The 22,306-nt window shown below is 45.4% G+C and overlaps 1 protein-coding gene and 1 long non-coding RNA gene across 2 annotated transcripts in view; both read left to right on the forward strand.

Moving 5' to 3' along the window:
* On the forward strand, positions 5,493 to 7,349 carry LOC106505704. The gene is made up of 3 exons (XR_001300351.2): positions 5,493 to 6,356; positions 6,936 to 7,074; positions 7,291 to 7,349. It is a non-coding gene; the product is annotated as an uncharacterized LOC106505704 (long non-coding RNA).
* The window catches only part of PXYLP1 (2-phosphoxylose phosphatase 1), a 98,050-nt gene continuing 83,171 nt past the window's right edge, over positions 7,428 to 22,306 (forward strand). Inside the window, exons 1-2 of the mRNA XM_013982091.2 lie at positions 7,428 to 7,817; positions 7,928 to 8,101. The gene's annotated coding sequence lies outside the window, so the exon portion shown is untranslated. The remainder of the gene's footprint in view (positions 7,818 to 7,927; positions 8,102 to 22,306) is intronic.

Here is a 22,306-nt window from a genome sequence, read left to right on the forward strand (position 1 = left end):
GCTAAAGAGAAAAACTACAATTCAGTTAGAAAATGGGCAAAAGACATGAACAGAAATTTTGCTGAAACAGGTATACAAATAAACACATGAAAAGGTGTCCAACATAATTAGCCATTAGGAAAGTACAAATTAAAACCACAATAAGGATTTCGCATCGTGGTTCAGTGGTTAATTAACCCAACGAGTATCCATGAGGACATGGGTTTGATCCCTGGTCTTGCTCAGTGGGTTAAGGATCCAGCATTGCTGTGAGCTGTGCTGTAGGTCGCAGTCGTGGCTCGGATCTGGCCTTGCTGTGGATGTGGTATAGGCTGGCAGCTGTAGCTCGATTCAACTGCTAGCCTCTGAACCTCCATGTGCCGCTGGTAAGGCCCTAAAAAGAGAAAAGGAAAAAAAAAATCACAATAAGATATCACTGCACACCTATCAGAATGGATAGAATAAAAACTGGTGAAGATATGGAGAAAAGGGAACCTGTGTACTGTGAGTGAAATGTAAGCTGCTGCAGCCATTGTGGAGAACGGTACGGAGGTTCCTCAAAAAATTAAAAATAGAACCACCATACAATCCAGCAATCTCACTTCTGAGCATATATTCAAAGGAAATGAAAACAGGTTAACACACATTGGAATACAATCCAATGTTGAGAAAAAGGGGAATCCTGGCCATTTGCAACAGCATAGATGGACCTTGAGAACTTTGTACTAAGTAGATAAGTCAGACAGAGATAACTACTGAATGCTATCCGTTACATGTGGAATATAGAAAAACAAAACCCTGAACTCAAAAGAAGAGAAAGTGGGATGGTGGCTACCAGAAGTTGAGGGGTGGGGGAGCTGGGAGACGCGGCTCAAGGCTACATACTTGCAACTAGTAGATAAACAAGTCCTGGAGATCTAATACACAGCACAGTGATTATAGACTACAAAATTCTATTATCAATATTAAATATTAAAACTGTATGAGGAGGACTAAAGGCCGCCTCTCCAGGAATGTGCAGAAGAGAGCCTGGTGGGGCTGGGAGCCGTGCTGAGACAAAGCACAGGCTGTTTGGCTGTGTGGTGAGCACCTTCTCAAAGACAGTCTGTTCGGAGCGCGCCTTCCCTGGCTTTCCTCTTCTGAAAGACCAAGAGCTTGCAAACACTGCAATGTGAACTATGCATTAAAATTTTATACACTAATATATATTTTACTGAACTTTTTAATAACCCAGGGAGAAATGGTGTTAAATAATTCAATATGGTGTTGGCCTCGAGCTGAACTTTGCTGCAAGTAACCATGTATAAAATATGACACTCATATTGCATACCTTAATAAAATAAATGTTTATCTTGATAATAAGCCATTTGAATTCGAGTAATGTGGGGGTTACGGTTGCCATGGCAGGGCCTTGTTAAGGTCTTAACTGAGACGTCAATGGCAACTGCGACATAAATGCATGCGTTCACCTCTTGCCGTTTATAAATGAACCAAGTGGACAGTGAATAGCTTATTCATCAATAAAAGTTTTAAATGCCATTCACGAAGCGAATGAATGACTGAGGAAGTGTGTCGCCAGTGATGTATGTTCTTTCTTGGAGCCAGCTCTAGGGTTGTACAGAAGTCCAGCGTGAGGATGGAGGTTGTCCTCCCCACCCAACAAGAAGGCCATTGTCAGAAGAAGGTGCCACTGACACATGGGGGTACCCAGTGAATTCTTATCGGATGAACCTTTAACCGGCTGCCTCAGGAAGAAGAATTTAAGAATTTAAGAATTGGCGTGGTTTTCCAATCTGGCTACGAATCAAAACCACCTGGATTTTGCGTTAAAAATACAGATTTCTAAGCCCTACCCAGACACAGAGTCAGAATCTCCAGATTTGCAGCCCAGGAGTCCCAACCCAAGTCTAGGGTAAATTTGCCTTTCATTAAATTTATGCAAGATTTTTAGGCGGAAGATCTTACCATTGGAAGAAACCCTGGAGATGACCTAATCCAACCCTTAAAATCACATACCAAGTTTGTGGGAAAGCTGGGGCCCAAATCCAGTCTTTTGGCTTCCATGCCAAAATTCTGAAATTCTTTCCAGTAAGCCTGGGCCTCCAAACTGGGGCATGTGTCCACTGGTTGAATTAGTCAGAACTCTGTTGGTTATAAGTGGAAGAAACCTAAGGCAAACCAATGTAACCCCAAAATTATATGGCTTCAGGTATAGCCAGATCCAGGGGCTTACACAGCCCGTTGGGACTTTGCCTCTTTCCATGTTTCAGCGCTGCTGTCCTTTGCATTGATCCATTCCTAGGCAGCTTTTCTCCACTAGAAGGCCCCAAATCTTCCAGGCTATCTCCCAAAGCAGTTGAGCCATCCCAGTTGGAAGAGGCCTTTTCTGTTCCAGTAGTAGCAGCTGAGTCCTCAGGCTGATGCTCATTGGTTCAAACTTGAGCCACGTGTTCACTCCTGAAGCAACCACTGGTCTCAGGGGGATGTGTCCTGATTTAGGGGTCCTCCCCCCAGGGAACAGAGGGCAGGCTATGGACAGAAAGTGGGGAGGGATGATTCCCCCAAAAGGGAAACTGAGCCACTGGTACCAGAAAAGGAGAGGGCGGGGCAGGGCAGGAGAAACAACAGAAGGGCTGTCTCTAACACCAAGACTGTGCTGGCAGAATGTGGAGTCACCGGGAAACTCAGGCATCTCTCTGCAGCTTCTGTTTTTCTCACAGAAAGAAGTTTAACACATGACGTTACGTTAAAACACGCCCAGAAGTAGAGTGCAAAATTCTCATGAGTTTTTAAGATGAAACAGGTAATTTCAAAGAGCCCTTGAGCTGGCAGCAGGTGGTACAGTCTCACCCCAGGCTCCCAGGGGCCCCAAGCTCAGTGGATACACTCACTGGTGGAGTCTAGGAGACCTGAACTTCAGGGTCTTGCCCTAAAATGTGGCTTTGAATCATTCATTACTCGTTCTCATCATCCACCTCATATATCCCCACCCTGGTTAGAGCTCCCCCACAGCAGTGCCTGTCCCTTATCCCTCCGTGGCTGAGGGGTGCAGATCTTCCTTTGGGGAAAGAATTTCACAGACTACTCCCCACCTCCAGCTTCAGATACTTGCCTAGACTGGGTCCCACTGGAGGGCAGAAATAGGGTGCCCCAGCCCAAGCCAGGGAGAGCTAGAGACTGAGGTTTAGCCCCAGCACACTCAGGCAAGTATAACTTGCTCTTACTTTGGCAGTTGAGCTGGAGGACATGGATGTGAGGTTATCACTCATCCCACTGAGTGCCAGGCCCTGTTCCTGGGCACTGGGGTGTCAGAGATGAATACAACAGTGTCTTTGTTCTCAAGGTGCCCCCTCCACCCCAGTCTGAGCAGAAAGTCAGGCAGGTTCTTAAGCATCAGGATTACCATGTACGGTTGTGCAGGTTGAGCACTGTGCAAAGGCTCCCCACTAAAAGGCGAGTGTGACTGAAGTGCAGTCAGCACTCCACTTGCTTATCTGTGAACTCTGGCCCAAGGCTGTGTCTGTTGGAGGAAGAGGCACAAAGCCACCATGTGGGTAGTGACAGTTTTCAGGACACCATGTTCCCAAGATCTGAGTCAGAGCCGAGGAGGAAGCCATGCAGCAGAATTGTTGGGGCCTGAGCGGCTAGCCCAAAAAACAGGGTCTCCAAACCCAGCAGCAGGGGGATGGGAGAGCAATTGCATGTCAGTGATAAAAGCAGAAGCCTTAGTTAGAAGCCAGAAAGAGTCTGGAAGTAGAGACAATTAGGTCAGAGGAGGCGGTTGGTGGGGGAGGGGCCTGGAGCAATCTGCTGAGAGGGGCAGGGAAACTGCCCATTGAGTCTTTGACCTATCCCTAACCCTTTCCAGTGCTAATTCCCCCTGCCATTCCGCCCTGGCTGTGTGCCACTCCCTTGTCTGGATGTCCCCTTCTCCACCAGCATGACTGCTGCAGAACTCAACCCAGTTCAGAGAGTTCAGCCAAATCTCATGCCCCTTTTGGCCTCAGTTTCTTGTGTACATAAGATATGGAAACACCTGCCTCCAGAATTTCTAATGTTATTGTTGCTAGAGAAGGGAGGCTGTTCTTGGGGACCTGTTTTAGAATCCACTCTGTGACAGATCTCAGGAAACCACCATCCTTGACTTCATCCATTCCCTCTCTGAAGCATTTCACATACATGATCAACACTGGGACAGGTATTATTATAATTATGCCCCTTTAACAGATGAGGCACCTAAGGCCCAGAGAGGTTAAGAAGCTCTGAAGTTGGATCCGTTGGGGTTGAAATCCTGGCTCTGTGTAAACTTGGGCAAGTTACTTCACCTCCCAGAACATGTAAAGAGTAAATGAGATAAGGCACCAGTACACAGGAGACAATTAATGGTGATTATCTTTGTTGCCCAAGCCAGGATGTTGCAGAGTGGGTTCTGTTCTTTCTACCAATCATTCTAATACCTTTAAGTTAACAGAAAGATTAAAGTTCTGCTTAGGCCATGTGGCTTCAGTAATAGGCAAGGAAGATTTCAATGACATATTTTGGAACTTGTAATGTTTAGAATAACTAAAACAATCAGTGAGCTTCTGTGTTCTTGCCAAGCCTTAAAATAATGGAGTTCACTAGCCATTTGACAAGGGGATTCTATAGTCTAGGGGCGAAAACGCCCCTTACGGGGTCCCCCATGTGCCATTTCTTTCCCCTGCCTGCCCCCTGGTGGTGAATGTAGGCACCACAGGTTCAGCAGCCCATCTATGTTCCATCCAGGCCAGCCGGGCTCGCAGCTGCCCCGCGATGCCATCTAGCGGTTGTTGTTAACACTGCAGAGCAGGAAAGGAGTCTGTCCTAAGAAAATGATTGAACAGGCCTTGCCTGGACCTCGCTTGCCTCCTCCTTCAGTTGCCGGCTTTGGGACCTTGGGCACATCTATTAACTTTCCTGAATGTTAGTTTCCACATCAGTAAAATGGGTAATACACCCATCTCTGAGAGGCTTTGTGAAAAATAACTGAAGCAAAACACCTAAAAAAGGGCAGTGCGATGTAAAATTTAGCTCTTGTAATAAAAAATGAATAATTAAATAGCATGATTAGATTATTACAAACTGGCTTATTGATTTTATGGCAGAGTAAAGGGCCACAGGACAGGTAAGTTTGAAGGACAAGGGAAGGAGGGGAAAGGAGCTTGTTAGGAAAATCCAGGGCTTGGAGCACAGCTGGGGAATGCAGATGCCGAGTTGAGGACATTCAAGACCAGGCAATGACCTTGAGAAGTTATCTCTGGAGTTCCCGTCGTGGCGCAGTGGTTAACGAATCTGACTAGGAACCATGAGGTTGCAGGTTCGATCCCTGCCTTGCTCAGTGAGTTAACGATCCGGCATTGCCTTGAGCTGGGGTGTAGGTCGCAGACGCGGTTCGGATCCTGTGTTGCTGTGGCTCTGGCGTCGGCGGGCAGCTACAGTTCCGATTCGACCCCTAGTCTGGGGACCTCCATATACCACGAGAGTGGCCCAAGAAATAGCAAAAAAAGACAAAAAAAAATAAAAGTTATCTCTGTTCCTGTTGGTAGGACACACGTGTGGATGTCACAGGACGCAGCAGAACCTGAGACGTAAACAACAGCAAGTGTCCCCTGGGAACCTCCATATGTTCCCCCTGGAGGAGGGGATATTTAATCTGGGGGTGGGGGGCTCTGTGGAGTCAAAAAGGGCTTTGGGGGGTATTCAAGATCAGGGAGGGGAGGAAGCAGAGCAAAGGTCTCCAGCATCTTCACTAAGAAGATCAGCCAGAGAGATGGCAGGTGCAGAAGATCAAGGCAGACCATCTTGGGGCTGGGAGCTTCACCTGGGCCCTCTTGATGGAGAGAGCCAATGAAAATGTTCAAACAGGGGCTGATGTGGGCAGATGCTATTCATAGCAGCTTAATTTGGCCTCTTTGCCTAGGGGGGATGGAAAGAAGAATGACCAAATCTGGTGAAATACACAAGGAATTCAAAGCAACAATCCTTGAGCCCAGTACTGGGGAGGAATTAAAAAAAGGGGGGGGACACAGCTGTCTCCTGGCACCTGCACTTTTCAGCAAGCCCTGCTGGGCTACTAATGAGAACAACTCTTCATACCTGGCAGGACCCCAAGTGGTTCCCCTCCCTGCTGCACCAGGAGGCTCAGCAGCTTCTATCACTAAGAGACCGTGGGACATCTGGTGCTGGGCCAGTCCTAAGCCTGCTGAGTGTCAGGGCACCTGGGAGACGTGTGAAAACACAAACTCTCCAGCTCTAGCCCAAAACAACTGAAGCAGAATCTCTGGAGTTCGGCCCTAGAACCAGAAGACTTTAAGAGCTCTGCAGGTGATGGAGATCCTTATCCGGGCTTAGGATAATTGGTGAGCCAGCATGGGAGGGGTGGGGGAGCAGGGATTTGGAGTCAGACCCAGCGCCAGTCTCTAGCTTGTTCCTTTGGAGCAGTGCTCCCCTGGCTGCCCTGGGCAAGTCACTTCACCCTCTGAGTCCCAGGGTCCCACCTACAAAATAGGCATGAAAAACTCTCCCAAAGGATATTGGAGGCTCCCAGTACAGTGCCAGGCACATAGCAGGTAACTAATGGATGGAAGATTAAACCTGGCCATGCCTGGGGGCCCTGGCCACCCTTACCTACCCTCCACTCACATGGCCTGTGAGTTGATAATTAAGTATCCCCAAGAAGAAGTAGCTGGAGAGACTTTGGGGGAAAAGAGGGAAGTCCCCAGGAAGGACCTGCTGCAGCAGATCTAAAAAGCAAATGGTGGGATCTGACCTGGCTCTTCTCTTGCCTGTGACACCATTCCAGCTGGCTGGCCCTGGAAGGAAGAGGTGGGCAGATGGGGCTTGTCCCCTGGGGCCTCACATCCCTTCAGGGGCTCCTCCCCCTTCCATCCACCACCAGGCACCCTCACCTCCTGTCTCCCCTTTTGTCTTGGGCTTAGCTTCCAGGATCACTGCTTGCATTCAGCAGTTTCCCAGCACCCCGGGACCCTGAGGTCTATGGGTGGTTGCAGAGTGATTGTTTATGGTGGCCTGAACCAGGGCCTAGAGGCAGTGCACATCCTGAGATCCTGTGAGGAGGTAGGCACAATGGAATTTGATCATTGGGTGGGTGTAAGGAGATGGGGGGATGGAACGTGACACCCCCGTTTCTGGGGTGGGCAAGGGGGGAGCCAAGAAGGGAGCAGGGAGGGAGGGGGATGGCAGGACAGAGAGGAGGAGGAGCAAGTTTAGGAAGGGAGAAAGTCATCAACTTCTTTTTTTTTTTAATAAAGATTTTTATTTTTTCCATTATAGCTTATTTACAGTGTTCTGTCAATCTTCTGTTGGTGGGAGTGTAAATTGGTACAACCACTATGGAAAACAGTATGGAGGTGCCTTAAGAAAACTATATATAGAACTACCTTATAATGCAGCAATCCCACTCTTGGTCATATATCCGGACAAAACTTTCCTTGAAAAAGACACATCAACTTCTTAATGGGCAGGAGGAGAAGAAAAACTGTATCAGGATTCCTGCTGATTTTCAGACTCAAGAGATTGAACAGTGGCTTAAACACATGACCGCGTTCTGTTTTGTGTGTTAGTTTTCTCCTATAAAAGAAGTCCATATGGGCATACAAGAAGGTGTTGAAGCAGGGTATCAAGTTACCAGGACCAGGACCAGGACCAGGCTGCTCCCATCTTTTCCGTGGACCACTTTGACCCCCACCCTTGAAATCACCTCGTGATCCAAGATGGCAATGGAGTCAGGAATCACATCGCCATCCGGTCAGTGAAAAGAAGGAAGGAGGAAAGGCAGAGGGGAGGTGACCCCAAGTGAAGTGAGCTTCTTTTGTTTTCAATTTTTTTAATTTTTACTGATTTTTTTATTACTCAAATGAATTTATCACAACTGTAGTTATATAATGATCATAACAATCCAATTTTACAGGATTTCCATCCCATAATCCCCCCACACCCCGAAGCGAGCTTCTTTTAAGTACTCTTCTCAGATGTCCCCCATAGCTCATTTGCATCCACCTGACAGAACCAAGTCACGTGGCCACTATCACAAGCGAGGGAGGCTGAGAAATACCGTCTTTACTGCGGACAACCACGTACCCAGGTAAGTATCGGGGACCTGTCACTAGGTTAAAAGGGGGAGAATAGATGCAACCGGCAGTCCCTGATATAATCACCTCCAAGATGCCAGAACTTTCCAGGAAAAGGCGTGACCTTGGAAATGACGGTTAGGACACCAGTCTTGCTCAACAAGAGTACCCAGAGTCAGAAGACGCCTGGAGAGTAGGACGGGGTTGGGGGAGAGGGAGGACCCGAGGGGAGGAGATGAGATGCTGGAGGGAAGCCATCGGGACCTGGGCGAGGTCCCAGAGCCAGAAGAGGAGGAACCGGTCTGGAGCGCAGGGCGCGTTCTCAGCAGGGAACCCCGCGGGGAGAGCGGAGCGGGGATGCTGAGAGGTCGTCCCGCCCCGTGGTGTAAACCAAGCAGGTTCCGGTGGAGTGGAGACCCCAGAGAGCCGGGGCTGGGGATGCCTGGACCGTGAGTAGAGGTGACTTTTTCCAGACCTTGGCTGGGAACAACAGGGGAAAGGTAGGGCAGCAGCTGGAGACTGAAGATAAAATTGAAAGAGGCTTTGAAGTTGGGGGAGGCAGGGAAGGAATTTCTCTCCTTCCCCTCCTCCTGGCAGAGACCAGGCAGGGCAGGGACCCACAGGGAAGTGTCCACTGTAGAGCTGCCTATATGGAGTCTTTGGCCACATAAAGGGAAGCCTGGGGCAATGTCTGTGTAGAGGCTGGAGACTGCTACACTGCTCTGAAAAAGGGGATTGGGGTGTTACCCTTTGCTGGGCTGGGAATGAAGGCAGAGCAGAAGCCAAGGGAGAGTGGTAGGCAGGAGATGTTCTGTAATTGGCAAAAGCGGCTGAGGGAGTTTTACCAATAGAAAATTCTACTGTTCACTTTTAGGTTGTTTGCCCTCCTGTTATGTAAACCCATTGGTCTCCAGATCAGTAAAATCTGCCAGCCCACAATGCTTTGTATAAGTGGTGTGGCAACCCTCTCAGATCCTCCAGAGTTGGTATAAAGATTATTTTAAATGGAAACGTTTGGAGTTCCCGTCATGGTGCAGCAGAAACAAATCCGACTAGGAATCATGAGGTTGCAGATTCAATCCCTGGCCTCTCTCAGTGGGTTAAGGATCCGACGTTGCCATGAGCTGTGGTGTAGGTCGCAGATGTGGCTCAGATCTGGTGTTGCTGTGGTAGTGGTGTAGGCATGTGGCAACAGCTCCGACCCCTAGCCTGGGAACCTCCATATGCCGCGGATGCAGTCCTAAAAAGACATAAATAAATAAATAAAAAACATTTGAGCTACAGAAGGAGCAGAAAGAAACCTTATCTGACTAAAACAGAGCCTCCTAAAAACACAGCTGCCCATAAGTCCCCTCCGAGGGGGTTTCTCATGATCTCAACTGCCAAGACAGACGCCCCAACCCATAGTATGGAAAAGCACAGCAGAACTTCCCATACTCTCCCACCGAAACCCTAAGCCCTGCCCCCCACTTTTGTTAAGTTGACATCTATATCAACTTTACTTTGGACTATTCTGTGAGTTTTTCCATTACTGGGTGCTTCTGCTTTCATGTGTGAAAGTAAACCTTGTCTTTTCTCCTGTTAGCCTGTCTTTTCTCAGTTAATTTGTAGGTCCCCAATCAATGCATGCAAGTTGGGAGTCTTCCAACAGTGGTTACATGTGGGCATCAAAAGAAGGCAGGCAGAGTTCCTGTCTTGGCTCAGTGGTTAATGAGCCCAACGAGGATCTGTGAAGACGTGGGTTCGATCCCTGCCCTTGCTCAGAGCTTTAAGGATCTGATGTTGCCATGAGCTGTGGTGTAGGTCGCAGATGGTTCAGATCTTGTGTTGCTATGGCTGTGGCATAGGCCAGTGGCTACAGCTCAATTCCATCCCTAGCCTGGAGCCTCCATATTCTGCAGGGGCGACCCTAAAGAAAGACAAAATATGTATATATATTTTTGTCCACTATGGCTTACCATAGGATATATTTTTTAAATTAATTTATTCATTTATTTTAAATTACTCAAATGAATTTATCACATCTGTAGTTGTATAATGATCATAAAAATCTGATTTCACAGGTTTCCATCCCATAACCCAAGCACATCCCCCCACCCCTCAAACTGTCTCCTCTGGAGACCATAAGTTTTTCAATGTCTGTGAGTCAGCGTCTGTTCTGAAAGAAGTTCCGTCTGTCCTTTTTTCAGATTCCACATGTCAGTCAAAGCATTTGATGTTGGTGTCTCATTGTATGTCTGACTTCACTTAGCATGATAGTTTCTAAGTCCATCCGTGTTGCTAAAAAATGCTGGTATTTCATTCTTTTTGATGGCTGAGTAATATTCCATTATGTATATGTACCACATCTTCTGGATCCACTCTGTGGATGGACATTTAGGTTGTTTCCATGTCTTAGCTATTGTAAATAGTGCTGCAATGAACATTGGAGTACATGTGTCTTTTTGAGTCGTGGTTTTCTCTGGATAGATGCCCAGAAGTGGGATTGCTGGATCAAATGGTAGTTCTATGTTCAGTTTTCTGAGGAATCTCCATACTGCTTTCCACAGTGGTTGCACCAATTTACAATGCCACCAACAGTGTACTAGGGTTCCTTTTTCTCCACACCCTCTCCAGCACTTATTGTTTGTAGACTTTTTTTTTTTGGTCTTTTTGCCATTTCTTGGGCCGCTCCCTTGGCATGTGGAGGTTCCCAGGCTAGGGGTCCAATCGGAGCTGTAGCTGCCAGCCTACGCCAGAGGCACAGCAACGTGGGATCCGAGCCGTGTCTGCGACCTACACCACAGCTCACAGCAACGCCGGATCCTTAATCCACTGAGCAAGACCAGGGATCGAACCCGCAACCTCATGGTTCCTAGTCGGATTCATTAACCACTGCACCACGACGGGAACTCCTATGGACTTTTTGATGATGGCCATTCTGGCTGGTGTAAGGTGGTACCTCAGAGTGGTTTTGATTTGCATTTCTCTAATAATGAGTGACGCTGAACATCTTTTCACGTGTTTCTTGGCCATCTGTATGTCTTCTTTGGAGAACTGTCTAAATAGATCTTCGGCCCATTTTTTGATGGGGTTGTTTGTTTTTTTAGTATGGAGCTGCAGAAGTTGTTTATAAATTTTGAGATGAATCCCTTGTCAGTTGATTCATTTGCAAAGATTTTCTCCCATTCTGTGGGTTGTCTTTTTGTGTTGTTTAGGGTTTCCTTTGCTGTGCAGAAACTTTTTCAGTTTGATTAGGTCCCATTTGTTTATTTTTCTTTTTATTGTCAATACTCTGATAGGTGGATCTGAGAAGATGCTGCTGTCGTTTATGTCAGAGAGTGTTTGGCCTATGTTTTCCCCTAAGAGTTTTATAGCGTCTGGTCTTACCATAGGATATTGAATATAATTCCCGTGCTGCACAGTAGGACCTTGTTGTTTATCCATTCTGTATGTAATAGCTTATATCACTAACCCCAAACTCCCAATCACCCCCTCCCCCTTGGCAACTACAAGTCTGTTCTCTATGTTTGTGAATCTGCTCCTCTTTCTGTAATAAAGTTTTATTGGTACACAATCCCTTCCACTCATTTACTTACTGTTTGTGACTGCTTTCCTGCTATTAGGGCAGAGGTGCGTAATTGTGTCAGAGCTGGCCCAAAAGGTGGGAACATTTACTATCTGCCCCTTAAGAAAAATGTAGCTGGATTAGAGTCTGCATGAGAGATTAAACCACTTGTTCTCTTTGGATTCAAGGAATACCCTGCTCAGGATTAAGTTTGTACTTTCAAATTTGCCCTATTTTTGTTTCCTTTCTCTTTTTCTTTCTTCCTTTTTCCTGCTTTTTAGGGCTGCAACCAAGGCATAGGGAAGTTCCCAGGCCAGGGGTCGAATCAAAGCCACAGCTGCTGACTACACCACAGCTCTCTGCAACGCCGGGCCCTTAACCCACTGAGCGAGGCCAGGGATTAAACCTGCGTCCTCATGGATACTAGTTGGATTCGTTTCTGCTGCACCACAATGGGAACTCCCTTGTTTTCTTTTTTGACGTTAAAGTGTGACTTGAATTGTGACTTGAAGTAAATGTTTTAAAATGTGTACATTTTTAATGGATAGCCAATGAATTTTTGTATATGAATACTTTCATGTAGCCACCACCCAGATCGTGATAAAATATATATCCAGCACCCCCTCCCAAGTTTCCTTTGGGCCACTTCTTAGTCCTAAGTGGTCACCTCTCCTCTGATCTCTCTTACTGTCAGTTTTACCTGTTCTTAAACTTCATATGGATGGAATGATAGTATATGGAGCCTTTTGTGTCTGACTTTTTTTCACTCATTATATGTCTGTAAGATATATATGAATCTTATATTAGATGAATGCTGCACATATTACTACTTTATTCTTCTTTACTGCTGTGTAATATTTTATTGTATGGATACCACAGTTTTTAATCTATTCTTCTAGCGATAGAATTTGGGGTTTTTGCTATAATGGAAAAGATTATGAGGAACATTCATATACACATCTTTCGCTGGATATATGCACTCATTTCTCTTGCGTATATACATAGGAATTTCTGCATCGAGGAGTAGCTATTTCTCTTTAGCACATGCTCCCCAAACTGAACTGATTTATACTCAGGTGCAAAACAGCATAGAAACCTTAGCCACTGGAGTGATGGCTCCTGCAAGTGAACTGTCAGGAGTTATCGAGTAAATAAGGGAAATGCCAGAACCAGTAGTCCTGGGAATCACAGCAAGAAGGTAGTCATGTCCATCTGTACTAATGTGGATCTGTTGGATGTCATTAATAGCAGACAAAATAGATAGTGCCTCTCCAGGCCACAGGCCTGGAGTGCAGGCCCCAGCTGGCCTGGGGTCCTCAGAATGATGTCTGTCAGCATCTGACTCACACTAACCACACTCATAGGAGTCTGATGTCCCTCCCCCCCAGGAGAGGGGTATCTTCACAGAGTGGGGTCCTGATCTGGAGTCAGGACGGTTCTGAAGGTGTCAGTGTACTAAGAAGATTAATATTTTAAGCATTCAGCTGCTTAGCAAGAATGGACCGTGAACCAGAGGGTCCGAAAATATAACTTCCCACCCCATGGCCGAGGTCCCTCTATGGCAGGTCTGCCCAGGAACCCTCTATCCACATGCTTGGACCATAACATAGTTTTCTCCCTGAGCCCCTGGTTTTCTCTGCCCCTTGCCTTCTCTCTGCTGCCTGCCTCTTGGTCTGGGTTCATGTCCCTGCATTAGCTATAGCCTCTCTGTGCTACTCTGGTCAGCCCAGGAGACATTCCTGTGGATTTTATTCATCCGATCTCAGGGTTCTGGGATCTTGCTGTTGTGCTTACCTTAAGAATTTGGTCTAGGACACGCTGAGTTTCCATCCTCTCTGGAACATTGTGAGCCCAGCAGGACGACACACAAGTCAAGAGCTTAGGAAATCTGGCTGAACCAGAATTCAGGTTTGATAAAAGGAGTGGGTGAGATCATTCAGGGCATGTAAAGGTAAAGGTCATGAAGTTCACCTTGGGGAACACATCTAAAGTTTAGGGCAGGAGCAGTAGAGGAGCAGGACCTAGAAAGAACCATGTACTTTTTGAAAATAAGAATATACTCATCAGTCCTGCCAACACATCATAATTACTCAATGCACGTGAATATTTATTTCAGAAGGCTTTGTGCTATTAGTATTGGTACCAAAAGAGCTTCCCCATAAATTAGGCACCAGAAGAACTTTGTACTAGATTCTCTTTCTCTTTTTTTTTTTTTTTTTTTTTTTGTCATTGTCTTTCCTAGGGCCGCACCTGCAGCATATGGAGGTTCCCAGGCTAGGGGACTAATCAGAGCTGTAGCTGATGGCCTATGCTAGAGCCACAGCAACGCAGGATCCGAGCCACGTCTGTGACCTACACTACAGCTCACAGCAATGCTGGATCCTTAACCGACTGAGCGAGGCCAGGGATCAAACCCAAAACCCCATGGTTCCTAGTCAGATTTGTTAACCACTGAGCCATGACGGGAACTCCGTGTACCTCCGTGTACTTCTGACCACATCCATCCATCTCTGAGATGCTTTGAGGGAATCTCTTGGATGCTGCTTCCCCGAGACTGGGGAGCAAGACTGAGATGTGGGATTGCATAAAAGCTTCAGATCAGTGGAGGAGATAGTGCTTTAGGGAAGGTATCCAACTTTGTGTGGAGAACAAAGATTAGACTGTGTGAAGACAGAGGCCATGGCTGCCTCATCTCCAGTTTTCTATTACAATGTTTTGCTCTGTTTAGTGCTCATTAAATACTGGATGCATGGATGGATGGATGGATGGATAAATGAATTCATAGATGAATGGATGGATGTGTGGAGGAACAGATGATTGCATGCATGGACAGATGAGTGAATGGATGTGTTGAATGAATTAAGGGATGGATGGAGGGTAGGATGAGGTTTCACTTACCTGTTTTCCACTGTGATAGGTTTGCAGCCCGTCCCTTCTCCTGTGGCCCAAGCCAACAGGACCCACTAAGAAAACATAGAGGTTCTTCACTTAACCTCTTGAAAGAGATAGTACAGATTTCTATTTCAAATCTGAGATTTATACTTACTTAACAAAAATATTATATGTGTGGAATTCAAACCTTACAAAACTCTAGGGTTGAAGGATTAATAATGTATGTGAATATATAAAACTTCTAATATATTTATGTAGCATCTTAAAGAACACTCAAAAATACCATCTTAATAGCATTTGAAGCATCTTAGGTTAGCAGTAACATGCCCTATGTAATTAAGTCACAAAAAATGTTTTCAGGATCTTCTTTCTCTGAAAATTCAAAAAGATACCTGTAAATTAAAAAGATTCCTGTACATCCACTTGCCCTGCTGCAAATACTGTGCCTCTGAGAGGCATTGTTCTTTATCTGCCTTATCCTTCATGCAAATATTCAAAGTCTTTCTCATATTATTTTGAGGATCCCCAAGTCATGACTGGATTCACCATTCTAACGGGGCTCCTGAGTGTGGAAAAAGGACTCAGGAATCCAACCGCATAGATCAGCCTTTAGAACAAGAGGAATGCAGAGTTGGGGAGGAATGCCTATACCTGCCCCATCTACTCCACAGGACTGCTGGGAGAATCCCTGAGGAAAAATAGATGAGATGCTCTTTGTCATTTTCCAGGCAATTCATATTGGGGGTATTGGATGAGGATCATCCTTCCAGAGGCTCTTCTTCACAGGTCAAATAATGTCACTCACCTGCTCAGAGGGCTCAGGTGTGTCCTCCCACTGGGCGAATATAAGCAAAGCCCCCCCTGCAGGGGCAGCTATGATCTGACCACACTAACTCTGAGCTCAGCTGTGACAGTACTCCCCATACTCACAGGGACTCAACCTGCCAAGCTTGATCCACACCAGCACCTTTGGACTTTCCCTCCCTCTGACTGAAATGCTGCTCCTTCTGATACACTCACTTCCTAAGTTCTCTGCTCCAATGCTTGCCCCTTACAGACGGCCTTACTCATCAGCCCTCTCTAACATACCATGTACCTCCTCCATTCCCTTGCCTTAATTTCCTTTTCTTCACGACAGTTATTTATTGATTTACTTATTGTCTGTCTCCCCCACTAGAAGGGAATGTCCACCAGGGCGGCAAACTGTCTTGTCCACCAGCGTGTCCATGGCATTTAGAACATCAGTAGATGCTTGTATTAGTTATTTAGTGCTGTGTAACAACTCATCACAAAGGTAGCGACTTAAAAACGACACAGATTTATTATCTCAGCATTTGTGTGGGTCAAGAATTCAGGCAAGGCCTAGCTGAGTTCTGCTCCGGGATTTCTCATGAGGCTGCAATCAAGGAGTTGACCAAGGGTGGAGTCTCATCTGCAGGTGCGATTGGGGAAGAATCTACTTCCTAGCTCACATGGTTGTTGGCAGGATGCAGTTTCTTGTAGGTTGTTTGGGATAAGAGCCCAAGTTCCTTCGTGGATGTTGGCTGGAGTCCACCTTCAGTTGCTTTCCAGGGGGTCTCTCCATAGTGTGGCTCACTATATGGCATCTTGTTTCATCAAAGCCAGTGAGAGAGTGAGTCAGCTAACAAGGCAGAAGTTACGTTTTTCTGTAATCTCAAAAGTGTCACCTCAGCTTCTTTACCATATTCATTTGGTTAGAAGTAAGGTCCTGACAGGAGTTCCCTTCGTGACTCAGTAGTTAACAAACCTGACTAAGATCCATGAGGATGCGGATTCAATCCCTGGCCTCATTCAGTGGATTAAGGATCCAGCATTGCCATGAGCTGTCGTGTAGGTTGCAGATGAGTCTCAGATCCCACGTTGTTGTAGCTGTGGTCTAGGCCCACAGCTGTAGCTCCAATTTTTCCTTTTAGGGCTGGGTGCAGCCCTAAAAGGGGAAAAAAAAAAAAAAAGTAAGGCCCTGCCCACACTGAAGGTGAAGGGATTACACAAGGGTGTGAATACCAGGAGCTGGGGATCATTGGGGGACATTTAAGAGCCTATTTGCCATGTTACTTGCTCAATAAACACCAAATATTACTAAATCCAATGTTTAAAAGTGACATGGGTCAGGAAAGCTGTTAGATTCAAGATTCTTACAATTCCTCTCTTGCACAATGTAGAACTTCTGCGAAATTTTCTTGTTCATTCCTCAACTTCCTCTGATGCTCTTGATCAGCCTGGTCTGATGGCCTGGGTGGGGTAGGCTGCCCCACGTTTTGAGGATTCACTCAAGAGAAGCGACCCACACACAACCTAGACCCTTCAAGAATCTACGACCCAAGATCATCATTCACAGAGTTTATTCCTTATCCTCTGAGATCTGTGGAATTAATGAGCTGCAGCCTTATTTATTCCATGCTGGAAGTGGTATTCTCCTTGAATGGGCACTTTGCATTTACAAGGTCTTGCTGCTAGCCAAGTTAATAATGCATCTAATAAAAAAAAATAAAGAAACAAACAAACACATTGTTCAGTCGGGTAGATCTTATTAATATGATTCAATTTCATAATTTTTTTTTTTTTTTTTTTTTTTTTTTTTTTTTTTTTTTTTTTTTGTCTTTTTTCTGTTGTTGTTTTTTGTTGTTGTTGTTGCTATTTCTTGGGCCGCTCACGCGGCATATGGAGGTTCCCAGGCTAGGGGTTGAATCGGAGCTGCAGCCACCGGCCTACGCCAGAGCCACAGCAACGCAGGATCCGAGCCGCGTCTGCAACCTACACCACAGCTCACGGCAACGCCGGATCGTTAACCCACTGAGCAAGGGCAGGCGGAACTATTATGATTCAATTTCAAAAGGGCCATTACTTCAGAGCCTCAATGTCTGGGATGCCGTTGAAAAATTTTTTTTTCAGAGTCGCCATGACAACAGAGATCCTCCTCCTCCTTTACAGCCCCCTGAATCAATTACAGATTTGTCCATGTAAGGGACTGGAACACATCCAGCTTATTGAGAATTCTTTCCTGCCTCCTCTGGCAAAAGCCCTGGCTTGTTGTCCACAGTGAGCCAGAGTCTCAAATCCATCAATATTTACTGATGAAGTCGTTGCCTTTCATTAACAGAGACTTGATCACCAGACATTTATTGCTTGCCAGGCATGTGCAAGGCACTCTGGGGGATTCAGCACGTTACCGTCTGAGAAGCTGACAGGCCCACTGCAGTGACAAGTCACAGCCACATGAGGCAGCAGGAGCTGAGTGGGACCCACCTCTGAATGGTACAGACCTGGGACAGGGACCTGGGACCCACACAGAAGACCCTGGTGAAGAATCATGATGTCATGACCAGCTAGCGGGTTCTTGATCTGTGGAGCAGGGCTGCACTGATGAGACACCTAAAACAGGGGAAGGGAAACCAGCCCTGGTCCATAATACTATGTAGACTCGACCACCACATTGCAGGTCTCTGGACCTCTCCAGGCTATCACTTCTATCACTTATGTGAAATGGGATTAGATTACGTTTTTTTTCCCTGCCAAATCCACAGTGATCCCATTGTGATCTGTTGCTTGTTTGACCAGATGATTCCCCAGACAGGCCCTGGAGGCTGCTCAGGCCTTGATGATTCACTGTGTCTTCAAGGCACCCAGCATGATGCTGGACATGCCCTAGGCACTCAAGAAATGAATCAATGAGGGTTGGAAGCTTCTTGAAACCTCTCCATTCTTTGCCCACCCACCTGTCCTGTCCTTACGGGACTTGGGTCAATCCCACCTTTGGTTCTCTGAGATAGCAGGGAGCACCCCAGCTGTCCCAGGCTTGCTTTCCACTCTACCCCAGACTGTGGATAGTTCAACTCAACTTCTCTGCTTTGCACCATTTTGCAGCCCAGGGAGGATCCAAGGGAGTGGGACAGGGTCATCGAGCCAGGTATGATGGGTAGAGGGAAGAGGGAGAGGAGCGAGAGGTGAGGGCTATTTTTGCTCCTTGCTCCTTGTACAATGTGTGCAAATATGCTGGGTGCTCTGGTCATTGAGGGAGTAGCTATATCCAACATTAGTTAGATCTGACAGTGCTTTATTTAGTTTTTTGTGTGGTTGGACTCTTTTGAGCTCCCACTAAAGGGAGGCGAATAGGTTTCTCACTAAGCCCCAAGCAGAGGAAACAAGAGGAAAACTACATCAAAGCAAATGATCATCTAACGCTTAAAACCAGAGATAAAGAGAAAATTACAAAAGCAAGCAGGGGAAAAAAGACAAGAATGACAATAGATTCTTCTAGGAAGCAATGCAAATCGGAAGACAGTGTAGCAACCTCTTTAAAGTACTGGAAGAAATCCATTGTCAACCTTGAATTCTATACCAGGTGAAAATATTCAGAAACAAAGGTGAAGTCAAGGTGTTTTTTCAGACATATGAAAGCTGGAAGAATTTATCACTACAAGATATATAGTATAAGAAATGTTAAAGAGAGTCCTTCAGGCAAAAGGGAAATGAGAATAGATGGAAATGTGGATCTATGCAAAGAAACAGAGAGCACCAGGAATGGTTAATATGTAAGTAAGTATAAAATGACTTTTTCTTATTTTAAAAATCACCTTAAAAGATAGTTGATGGTTTAAAACAAAAGTGATAACAGTACATCATGGAGTTTATAACAAATGTAGACATAAAATATATGAAAACCATATTGCAAAGGACAGGAGGGGAAATCAAAGAATATGGCTATAGGTTTCTTATACTGTACATCAAGTGGTAAAATAAAACGAGCATGACTGTGCAAAGCTAAAAATGTATACCATAACCTGAATACAACCCCTGAAAATTTAAGAAAAACAAGGAGATACAACAAATAAGCAAAGAAGGTAAAAAGCGATCCTAAAAAAAATACTCGATGGGAGTTCCTGCTGTGGCTCAGCAGAAACGAATCCGACCAGGAACCATGAGGTTGTGGGTTCCATCCCTGGCCTTGCTCAGTGGGTTAAGGATCCAGCATTGCCGTGAGCTGTGGTGCAGGTTGCAGACATGGCTTGGATCCCACTTTGCTGTGGCTGTGGCGTAGGCCAGCAGCTATAGCTCCGATTCAACCTCTAGCCTGGGAACCTCCATATGCCGAGAGAGCGGCCCAAGAAATGGCAAAAAGACAAAAACAAAAAACAAACAAAACCCTTGATAAACAAAAGCAAAAAAAAGGAAAAAATAGAATGGGACAAATAGAAAACAAGGAGTTCCTTTGTGGCTTAACAGGTTAAGGATCTGGAGTTGTCACTGCAGTGGCTCGGGTCACTATGGCACAGGTTCAGTCTCTGGCTCAGGGAACTTTCGTATGCTGCCAGTACACCCCCACCAAAAAACCCCGAATAGAAAACAAATAGTAAAATGATACCATTAAACCCAATCAAATTATTAATCTCATTAACTAAAAATAAATACCTCAAGTAAATGGCAGACTGTCAGATTGAATAAAAAAGCATTATACAACTTTACGCTTACTTATTACTTTGGAGTTCCCATCGTGGCTCAGTGGAAACAAATTTGACTAGTATCCATGCGGACGAAGGTTTGATCCCTGGCCTCAGCTCAGTGGGTTAAGGATCCAGTGTTGCTGTGAGCTGTGGCTCAGATCTGGCATTGCTGTGACTGTGGCATAGACTGGCGGCTACAACTCCAATTTGACCCCTAGCCTGGGAACCTCCATATGCCGTGGGCGTGGCCCTAAAAGTACAAAAGACCAAAAAAAAAAAAAAGGGGGGGGGAATAAAGGGGCAATTCATCAAGTGAACATAAAAATCTAAAACATTTATGAACCTAATAAAAGCTTAAAAACACATGAAGCAGCAATAAAGTTCTACTGTACAGCACAGGGGACTATATCCAATCTCTTGGGCTGGAACATGAAGGAAGATAATATGAGAAAAAGAATGTATATATGTATGTATGACTGGGTCACTTTGCTGTACAGCAGAAATTGGCACAGCATTGTAAATCAACTCTAATAAAAAAAACACATGAAGCAAAAATTAATAGATCTGAAAGGAGAAATAAATTGATTATATTAAATATTGTAGATGCCAACCATTCAATAACTTGTAGAAAAGCAGAAAAAAAATTAGTGAGGATATGACCGAGTTGAAAACCACTGTTGACTTAATTTGCACTTATATGGGGAGTTCCTGTCATGGCTCAGTGGTTAATGAATCTGACTAGGAACAATGAGGTTGCGGGTTCGATCCCTGGCTTTGCTCACTGGGTTATAGATCCTGCGTTGCCGTGAGCTGTGGTGTAGGCCGGCAGCAACAGCTCCGATTCAACCCTTATCCTGGGAACCTCCATGTGCTGCGGCCCTAGAAAAGGCAAAAATAAATAAATAAATAAATTGACACTTATATGACCCTCTACACAATCAGAGCAGAATGGACATTCTTTTCCATTACTGTGATTGATTTGGGGCAAATTACCCTCTGTCCCTCATTTTCTCTGGGCACAGAATTGTATATTGCCAGTGATTTTCTTTCAGCATTCAAAAGCTGTTTCCCAGCTTCCATCTTTTCTGTTTTGGGTTCTAGGTGAACCCAAAGTCTGGGTGTTAGCTGGGTCCCAAGTTTCTTATGGGTGCCGACCTCCCATTTTTGTCCCCCAAGTGGCCCTGAGATTACAGAAATCTCTACCAGATCCCTCCTGTCCTCCTGTCTCCTTTCTCTTTGGTTTCTAATTGTAAAATGAGAGAGGTATGGGCTCCTGGGCCATTCATCCAATTTTTGTAAATGTGTTTCCAACACTGTCATAGATGAAATAGACAATTGGAATCCTTGGTGTGGTTTTACCGTTTCTAAATAAGGCTCGTGGGAGTTCATCTTGTGTTTGCTTGTTTGTTTTTTTTTGCTTTTTGGCCATGCCTACAGCATGGGGAAGTTCCTGGGCCAGGGATCAAACCCTAGCCACAGCAGTTGAAAATGCTGCATCCTTAACCTGCTGGGCCACCAGGAAACTCCTGTTTCTTTTTTCCTTAGACATATCTTTTGGTTGGGCTCAGAGTTTAGAGGGTAAAAATGAATATTTAGATCTATGATTCAGCAAGTTACTTCAGTTGTGTGTGTGTGTGTGTGTGCTGGCTTAAGGTTGAAGGCATCTCTTCCCCCCCCCCTTTTTTTAAATTTAACGTGGTTATTTTGTGTTCTGTTCTTCTAGATTTGCCTTTCTAATTAGATTTTACCCAGATAGATAGTAAAATGAGTTTGCCCTCCCTGGTTGTTCTCAGGAGGGGCTGGGGCTTGTATAATAAGCCTACTGCAGTGGGGAGAAGGGGTTGCAGCTGGTAGCAAATACAGTGATTCATGCATACATAAGTAATAGAGGACAGACCACCCTGGAGCTGGGAGGCCCAAATAGTAGTTTTTAACACGTGTTAAGGAGAGCGCAGAATTTTTGAAAGCACCTAAGAAAAGAACTTTAACTTTCTGCAGGATTATTTATTTCCCTGATGCCCTGGGGTAGCCAGTGGTGGAGTGGAAGCAAGCATGGGATTGTCTTTTTGCTTTAAATCTTAGTTTGATTATAGTATTTGACACAAACTTATTATGAGTAATTAAAATTTTCATCTCGGTGTACTTAGTCTTTTCACAATAAGTGGGTACTTTTATAATCAGAGAAACAAAATCCATAGTAAATGGAACTTTAAAATAACATTTTGGAGTTCCCACTGTGGTGCAGTGTGTTAAGAATCCAACTGCAACAGCTCAGGTCATTGCAAAGGTGAGGGTTCAATCCCTGGCCCAGCACAGTT

The sequence above is a fragment of the Sus scrofa genome, chromosome 13, assembly GCF_000003025.6.
Source record: "Sus scrofa isolate TJ Tabasco breed Duroc chromosome 13, Sscrofa11.1, whole genome shotgun sequence".
NCBI lineage: Eukaryota > Metazoa > Chordata > Mammalia > Artiodactyla > Suidae > Sus > Sus scrofa.